At 40.1% G+C, this 8,257-nt stretch overlaps 1 protein-coding gene across 1 annotated transcript in view; it reads left to right on the forward strand.

The window, feature by feature from the left end:
* The first annotated feature begins 6 nt into the window (after positions 1 to 6).
* RASA1 (RAS p21 protein activator (GTPase activating protein) 1) overlaps positions 7 to 8,257 on the forward strand; it is a 124,002-nt gene continuing 115,751 nt past the window's right edge. The window contains exon 1 of the mRNA XM_014543945.1: positions 7 to 164. The gene's annotated coding sequence lies outside the window, so the exon portion shown is untranslated. The remainder of the gene's footprint in view (positions 165 to 8,257) is intronic.

Consider the following 8,257-nt stretch of genomic DNA (forward strand, 5'->3'; position numbering starts at 1 on the left):
GAGCCCTTCGGGGCAGGCGGCGGATTCCCCCCTCTGCCGCCGCCTCCCCAGCTGCCCGCTTTGGGGGCCGGCCTGGGAACCGTGGACGAAGGGGACTCTCTGGATGGACCCGAATACGAGGAAGAAGAGGTGGCCATCCCGCTGACCGCTCCTCCAACGAACCAGTAAGTGAAGCCCGCTGCTCGGGGGCTGGGGAGAAGGGGGAAAACAAGCCCGTTCTGTCAGCTGTGATTTGTTCGGAAAAGTTTGGAGGCTTCGGGTTCCGTGCGTAGGGATTTAATTGGATCGCTTATCTTCCCTACAGGCATACTCCCTGGCGTCTTTGTATGTTTATTGCTCCTCTGGGAAGATAAGTTTTTAAGATGGGAAGCTTGGGAAAATGTGTATCAGGTGAGAACCGGATATGGTTCTGCCCCTTCCAAGCGGAGTGGCGTCCGGGGATTCAGCTGAGCTTGCAGCTACCGAGGCAGCTGTGGTTTATTGTGTCGTATCGCCCTGTGTGTGCTCCGTGTTGAAGCTCGATGCGGGAAGCTTTGCCTAGGAGTGTTTGAATGAGTATTGCACTGATACTGTTTGCAACATGTCTTGGTCGGAATGCGTTGTTTTTGCTGCACTGCAAATCTACACTTCAGCCTGTTGAAAGCATAGCGTTGCAAAAAGGTCTTTGGATCACTCAGGAAAACGTGGGTCAGCGAGAAAGGAAAGGAGATTTATGAATTACAGGTGTGCTTAAGGGCCCATACCCCAACAGTGTATGTAACTTGTGCTTTAGAGTTCTCATTTGTTAATATTAGTGCGATTTTTTTTAAATAGTTGAGACTTTGTAAGTACAGCGTTGAAATAAAATTAAGAGCGTGCTTCCCTTCAACACTTTTTGTTGGTGGGCAATACAATATTTCTAAATGTTGACGGTACGGCAGAATATATAGAACAAGGGCTTTTCTGAATAGAGTTAGTATCTCCCTCTTACTTGTTCCCTTCATAAGTGAATTTAGGTATGAATTTATATATAAAGGTGGACCTCTTCCTTGATGGGAAGTGGTATAGTAGGCAAAACTTGTTTTATAGATCTCTCACATCTGTCCTAATTGACTTTTAGAATTTGACAACCTTGGTGAGTATCAGAGGAAAAAAGATTTGGTTCATATGTTGAGACTTGAAGTATTATTATTTTGGGGGATGGGATGGTATATTTCTTTAGAAGATTTAGAAGCAATTAAATTAGGAAAAGATTTTGTAATACTAGTCCATTTTGACTTATGACTATATCTTTTGGTACTTAGGTGGAAAAGTGAAGTTAATCTTATGTCAGTCATGGTATAGGGGTATTGTATTCCTTTTATATTGTTCAATAGAGTCCCTTTTTTTTTGGTCTAATTTTATCCCAACTTATATCATGTCTAGTATTGCAGACTTTTCTGAAAGGTGTTCAGAGAATGATACAATTCTAATTTTATACACTGTTACACATCTTCAAGCCTTTTTGCAAAAAAAAAAAAAAAATCAGTAAGTTAAATATAAAGTACCCACTATATATTCAGCACTGTGGTTATAATAAACAAAGTACAACTTTTTATACTGAAAGGATATAGTCTTATGCCAGTTCATAACTGAATTAAATTAGGCATATTTAGTATATTGTAGTTTTAAATTTTTAAAAAGTATAATTTATTTAATAGAGCAGTTTTAGGTTGATAGCAAAATTGAGCAGAGAATACAGAGCCTTTCCATTCAATTTTTAATAATAAACATGAATGATTGAATAGGAAAAATTGTATTTGTGAGTTCATTGTGTGAGGTTTTCATTATTATATGTATTTGAGAATTCAAATATTTATGTGACTATGTATATGAGATTTGTTTTATTTTTAAAAAGTATCCTCCATTTCTAGTATGTTTTTAATTTTATCACTGAGAAGTACAAATTTCCCTCTTTTCTTTATCTTAGATATCAACCCAGAGTCACTGGAGGCAATACAGTGTAGTGGTTAAGCGTGAAAATTCTGAAGTTAGACAAGATTTGGGTTGGAATCCTGACACTACCACTTACTAGCTGTGTGATCTTGGAAAGGTCAGTTTCCCCATCTATAAAATGGGGATGATAATGGTACCTTCCTCATATGGTTGTTTTCAAGGTTTAATGGGAACCCTGAACATATTCAGTAACAGTACCTGACATATAGTAAGTGTTCAATAAATAAATGGTCTCCCAAAGTAACAATAATATAATTTTATTATCATTAAATTGCCTACTAATTCTGTTGGAGTAGGGAGTCCCTTACTGATAGCTATTTTAGAGAATGTTTTGAACTCCAAAGGCCTGTCTACAACAATTAATTATATTAAAAATTTTATTTTAACTTCATAAAGCTAAGCAGGTTTAGAGATGAAATTCGTGTTTCCTATTCCTATTTTTATTTTTATTTTATTTATTTATTTTTTAAAATATATTTTATTGATTTTTTACAGAGAGGAAGGGAGAGGGATAGAGAGTTAGAAACATCGATGAGAGAGAAACATCGACCAGCTGCCTCCTGCACACCTCCCACTGGGGATGTGCCCGCAACCAAGGTACATGCCCTTGACCGGAATTGAACCTGGGACCCTTCAGTCCTCAAGCCGACACTCTATCCACTGAGCCAAACCGGTTTGGCTCTATTCCTATTTTTAAATGAAAGAACGAAGCCTTAATCCCTTGGTTAAATAATGACAAATCTTTCATAAAAGTATTAAATCTTTTGGACTAAATTAATATTTGATTACTAGTAATGGGTTGTCTTACTTATAACATGATAGGAGGTTCAGGTTACTGGATTGAGTCCACAGTGGTTTGTTAGGCTGGGTTTCCCTGGTCATAGAGTTCAGCTTTGTATCCAGCTAGTTTGATGCTGTTGGTCTCAAGAGAGTCAAGTGACAGTATGTAGATTGACCAGTGTAAATATAATAATGCCATTAGTATTTTGTATCTGGTTTTTCTGTATACGTGGTGAATCATTAGTCTCATGTTTGTTAGTTTTGTTAAGGCCAGAAAAGTTTGTGTAATTTTAACTATCACATTTATTTGAATATTTTCCTTTCTGTAAGTTCTGAGGAAAAAAATTTAAAAAGAAAAAAATTATTTCCATATATTTTTATGCTAAGAAATTTCAATATTCAAAACTGCTAACAAATTTCTTTTTCAAGAAAGAAAAAGATTAAGTTAGTTTGTCACTGGTATTCCCTGTAATTTTATGGAACTGCTTCTCATTATTCTTGTTATTTTTTTCTATTTCCCCTAAAGGTGAGGGAGAGAAAGTAAAGAAATGTTGGTCTCTTAGTATACCTTAAAAAAAAAATTATATATATACATATATATATACACACATACACACACACACACTAATAAAAGCGTAATATGCTAATTAGACCAAACGACCTTCCAGACAATGCCGCGGTGGCGGTGGCGGAGGCCAAGGCTGAGGCAGTTAGGGGTGATCAGACCAGCAGTGGAGCAGTTAGGGGTGATCAGACCAGCAGGGGAGCAGTTAGGGGGTAATCAGGAGGCAGGCAGAGGTGGTTAGGGGCGAGCAGTTAGGAGCCAACGGTCCCGGATTGTGAGAGGGATGTCTGGGCCTAAACTGGCAGTCAGACATCCCCTGAGAGGTCCCAGATTGGAGAGGGTGCAGGCTGGGCTGAGGGGAGCCCCCCACCCCCCCATGCATTAATTTTGTGCACTGGGCCTCTAGTATGTTATAAACGTTAAGAAGTCCATCAGCAGGAATATTTTAAAATACATAAAAAAGAATTGAGCTGAATCCAACACATATACTAGTATAAGACTTGCTCTTAGTGTATTTGGAATCTATTGTAATTAGTTGTTACCATTTAAACATTGGAAGACTTCAGCATAGTTCAATGGTTGAGCATTGACCTATGAACCAGGAGGTCACAGTTCAATTCCCAGTCAGGGCACATGCCCAGGTTGCAGGCTCAATCCCCAGTGTGGGGTATGTTGGAGGCAGCTGATCAGTGATTCTCTCTCATCACTGATGTTTCTCTCTCTCTCTCCCTCTCCCTTCCTCTCAAATCGATAACAATCTATTTTTAAAAAATTGGAAGGCTTCACATTTAAGAAGGCTCAATTTCCAGCATCTCTTGAGAAATCACAGGTTGCTGTTTCTGCTTGAGAGTAGATTGCTAGAGCCCAGTGGAGGTTGTCTCTTTGAGGTGGGGTCTGAGTTTTCCATTTTGCTGTAGTCTCCACCAGGCCTGCTTTGCCATTGATATTATTTGCCTGGCATCTGGCCAAGATCTTACCCTGGATCTAATAAGCAGGCTTCTCAGGCCTGAAACAAAGGAAAAAGAAATAAGGAATTTAAATAATACCTTTTTCCCCTTAAAAAATAATCTTACTGTCTCTACAGAAGTAAAATAATTCTTAAGTCAAGTAATTGTTAAAGTTAATGTTCGTACATGTAGTGTGCATTAACTCTGTCACTGATAGCATTTTAACTATGGGTGAGTCATTATTTCCTAATAAAAATAAGGGTGAGAATTGCAAAGATTAGTTGTGGACACAGTGGTTGCTGACCAGGACCCAGATTTTGTACCATATTTTTAGTTAGATGCTTAATTTAAGGGATTACAACAATGAGTAAGATGCTCCTTTTCCCAGTGAGTCTCTCAGAGAGTTTTGGATCTAGTAGGAAGTTAAATAAACCTATTATTATGATTCAGGATAGATTAAGATAAATATAATGAGTGAAGTATGAGGAATGGGTCATGGGGGTTAAAAGAATAAGACATTGATACAAAGAGGATCAGTAAAGTCTGAGGAAAAGTAGGAGGTATGTTTTCCTTGCTGCATAATTTATTATCTGAACATGAAGTTATTGGTTCCTATTGCCTAATGATTTTATCAGGTAAAAAAAGAATTATGAGTTAAATGAGTGTAAACTTTTGACCTTAGTGAAGAGTCTGTCCTGAACTCTTATTTACCTGTGGTCTGGAGGGAGGTTGAAGGAGGTGCCTGTAGTTACTAAGAATACAGAGCACAACCAAAGGCTAGAATTGGTCTGGGTCATTGAAAACCAGACAAAGGCTGACAGACAAAAAATAAAAAGGACAGCTGTAAATTAGGAAGAAGAAAGGGAAAACTTAGAAGGGAGCATAAGGGGGTGGGGCAGAGAGGAGGGGAGGAGAGGGTGGCAGGGGGGAAGGGGGAGAGAGTAGGGAATGGGGTAGGGAGAGGGAGAGTGTATGTTATGCCATGCCATGCCATCCACCAGCTGTCCCAGCTGAGGCACCAGACTTATGCATTAAGACACCTTGGATGTTCATGTGTCATCTTTTGGCTATATCCGTCCTCTCCCCCTCCCTTCCTCCCCCTCTCACTTTCTCTTACCCTCTCCTCTCTCCATCCCTGTAGTCTCTCTACTTCATTAGCTTGAGCTTCTTCACAGCATGGCAGCTGGGTTCCACAACAGCGTTTCAAGAGGACAGGACTCTCTGTCATCACTTATCAAGTCTCTGCATTCTTCATGTGTGTTAATATTCCAATGACCAATGCTAATTACATGACCCAGTGCAGATTTAGTATGGGATGTTGGTTATTGCTCATCCTTTGAATATGCAAGGGCATTAATACTGGGAGTTGAGATTTCTTGGGGACACCAAAGTTATAGCCTACTCCATGTTTTCATCTACATGTAATATCAGATAATACTAGAATGCCAGTGATAAGGGAGGAGGTAGGAGAAAGGACAAGTACTTGCAAGTTCTTTCCTTAGGCTCAGCATGATTGTCTTTTATTAAATGATTCAAATATATCCACAATAGGTTTTGCTTCTTACCACCATTATCTTAATTTTAAATAAAAATATTAAGTATGGATGTTGGTTATGGCTCATTGTTTGAATATGCAAGTGTATAGAAGGTAGGTGTGTTATCTTGAAATTATCTGCAGTACATTTCAGTTGTGAGCCAAGTTAAAAATAGTTGTCAGATACAGTTTACTTCTCCACAAGTCTAATCAAATCGCAACAGGATTTGGGGTATGATTTTAGGTGTTTCAGTAATTATGTGATTTTTGTTAGTAAAACAATGAACATTATGGTGGACAAAAAAATATATAAAAATATACACTCTAATTGGAAGATGAGGCATTAATGATAGAGAATTAAGATGATAAAATTAAGTTACAGACATAAATTAGTGTCCATAATTTTTAGATATGTTTAGATTTGAGTAATACTTATAATTAATTTTTTTAAGGAAAGGGATGGAAAGGCAGAGGCCCAGTATTGGCTTATTTATTATTTACCATATGTTAGGTGCTTTACTTAGATTATCTCATTTAATTCTCACAACTAGTGCAATAGGTATTCACATTCTTATCGTTGAGAACACTTAAGTGATAAACTTCGAATTCTAATGCAAAAACTGTATTTTTTCCTTTGCCTTGCTCCCTTTCAGTACATGTAACACATATATGTGCACTCATACAAAACTTAATATACTTCAGGGCTGGCCAGTTGCTGGGTGTTATGGACGGAAATGTGCCCCCCGCCCCCCTCAAAAAAAACCAACCAAACAAAACAAACACCCAAATTATATGTTGAAGACCTAACCCCAAGTTTGACTATATATGGTGATAGGCCTTTAAGGAGGTAGTTAAGATTAAATAAGGCCATATGGGTGGGTCTATAATCCAAAAGGACTGTTATTCACATAAGAAGAGGAACAGACACTAGGATTGCATATGCATAGAGAGAAAGCCATGTGAGAAGCTGGCCATCTGAAAGCCAAGGAGAGAGGCCTCGCTAGAAGTCAACTCTTGGCACCTTAATCTTGAACTCAGCCTCCAGAACTGTGAGAAAATAAATGTCTGTTGTTTAAGCATCCACTCTGTGGTACTTTGTTATGGTAGCCCAAGTTGACTGATATATTGGGTAACCCTGCATCTTTAAAAGTGGTTTCGGATGATTTTGGAGCAGATTGAATGCATATCCACTACTTGAAAAATAGCGTCCTCATTCATTTATTTCTTTCATTGTAAGAAAGAAAAACTTTATTTCTTTTTTACCTTCTTTCTTTTTTTAAAAATATATTTTATTGATTTTTTACAGAGAGGAAGGGAGAGGAATAGAGAGTTAGAAACATCGATGAGAGAGAAACATCTATCAGTTGCCTCCTGCACACCCCCTACTGCGGATGTGCCGGCAACCAAGGTACATGCCCTTGACCGGAATTGAACCTGGGACCCTTCAGTCCTCAAGCCGACACTCTATCCACTGAGCCAAACTGGTTAGGGCTTTACCTTCTTTATGAGTTAGTGATGTATCTCCTCTTTTGACTATACCTATGTTGAGAGATGGAAAATATTTAAATGCATGTCCGATTACTATGGCGTAAAAAGAGTTTTCACATGACCATGGATGGTAGTCATGGAATATCCTGTGGGTGAGACATTACTCCAGCAAATTTTGTGTATTCATTCTGTGTTCATTGTTGTAACAATGCTACTTTTAAATTGCCGTTCTCTTGTATATCTGTCTTATGCTAAGGGAATGACCTAGAAGTCTCCCTCAACTCTTAAGTCTTTTTATTTTTTTGTAGAAATAACCCACTAAACTGGAGTCACAGTTAAGAAATTATATAATAACTAGAGGCCTGGTGCACAAAAATTTGTGTTAAGTCTTTTTTTTTTGTAGAAATAACCCACTAAACTGGAGTCACAGTTAAGAAATTATATAATAACTAGAGGCCTGGTGCACAAAAATAATTTCACTTGCGGGGGGGGGGGTCCCCCAGCCCGGCCTGTGCCCTCTCGCAGTCTGGGACCCCTCGGGAGATAACAACCTGCTGGCTTAGGCCTGCTCCCGGGTGGCAGAGGGCACGCCCAATCCCTAGGTGCAGCCCCTGGTCAGGCTCAGAGCAGGGCCGATTGGGGAGTTGGGGCGCCGCCCCCTGTCACACACAGAGCAGGGCGGATCAGCGGGTTGGGGCGCTGCACCCTGTCACTGTCACACTGGCAGGGCCGATCAGGGGGTTGGGGCGCTGCCCCCTGTCACTCACAGAGCAGGGCCGATCAGGGGGTTGGGGCGCTGCCCCCCCTCACTCACAGAGCAGGGCCGATCAGGGGGTTGGGGCGCTGCCCCCTGTCACTCACAGAGCAGGGCCCATCAGGGGGGTTGGGGCTCCGTACCCTGTCACACACAGAGCAGGGTCGATCAGGGGGTTGGGGAGCTCCCCCCTGTCACGCACAGAGCGGGGCCGA

The sequence above is a fragment of the Myotis brandtii genome, unplaced genomic scaffold (genome assembly GCF_000412655.1).
Source record: "Myotis brandtii unplaced genomic scaffold, ASM41265v1 scaffold344, whole genome shotgun sequence".
Taxonomy (NCBI): domain Eukaryota; kingdom Metazoa; phylum Chordata; class Mammalia; order Chiroptera; family Vespertilionidae; genus Myotis; species Myotis brandtii.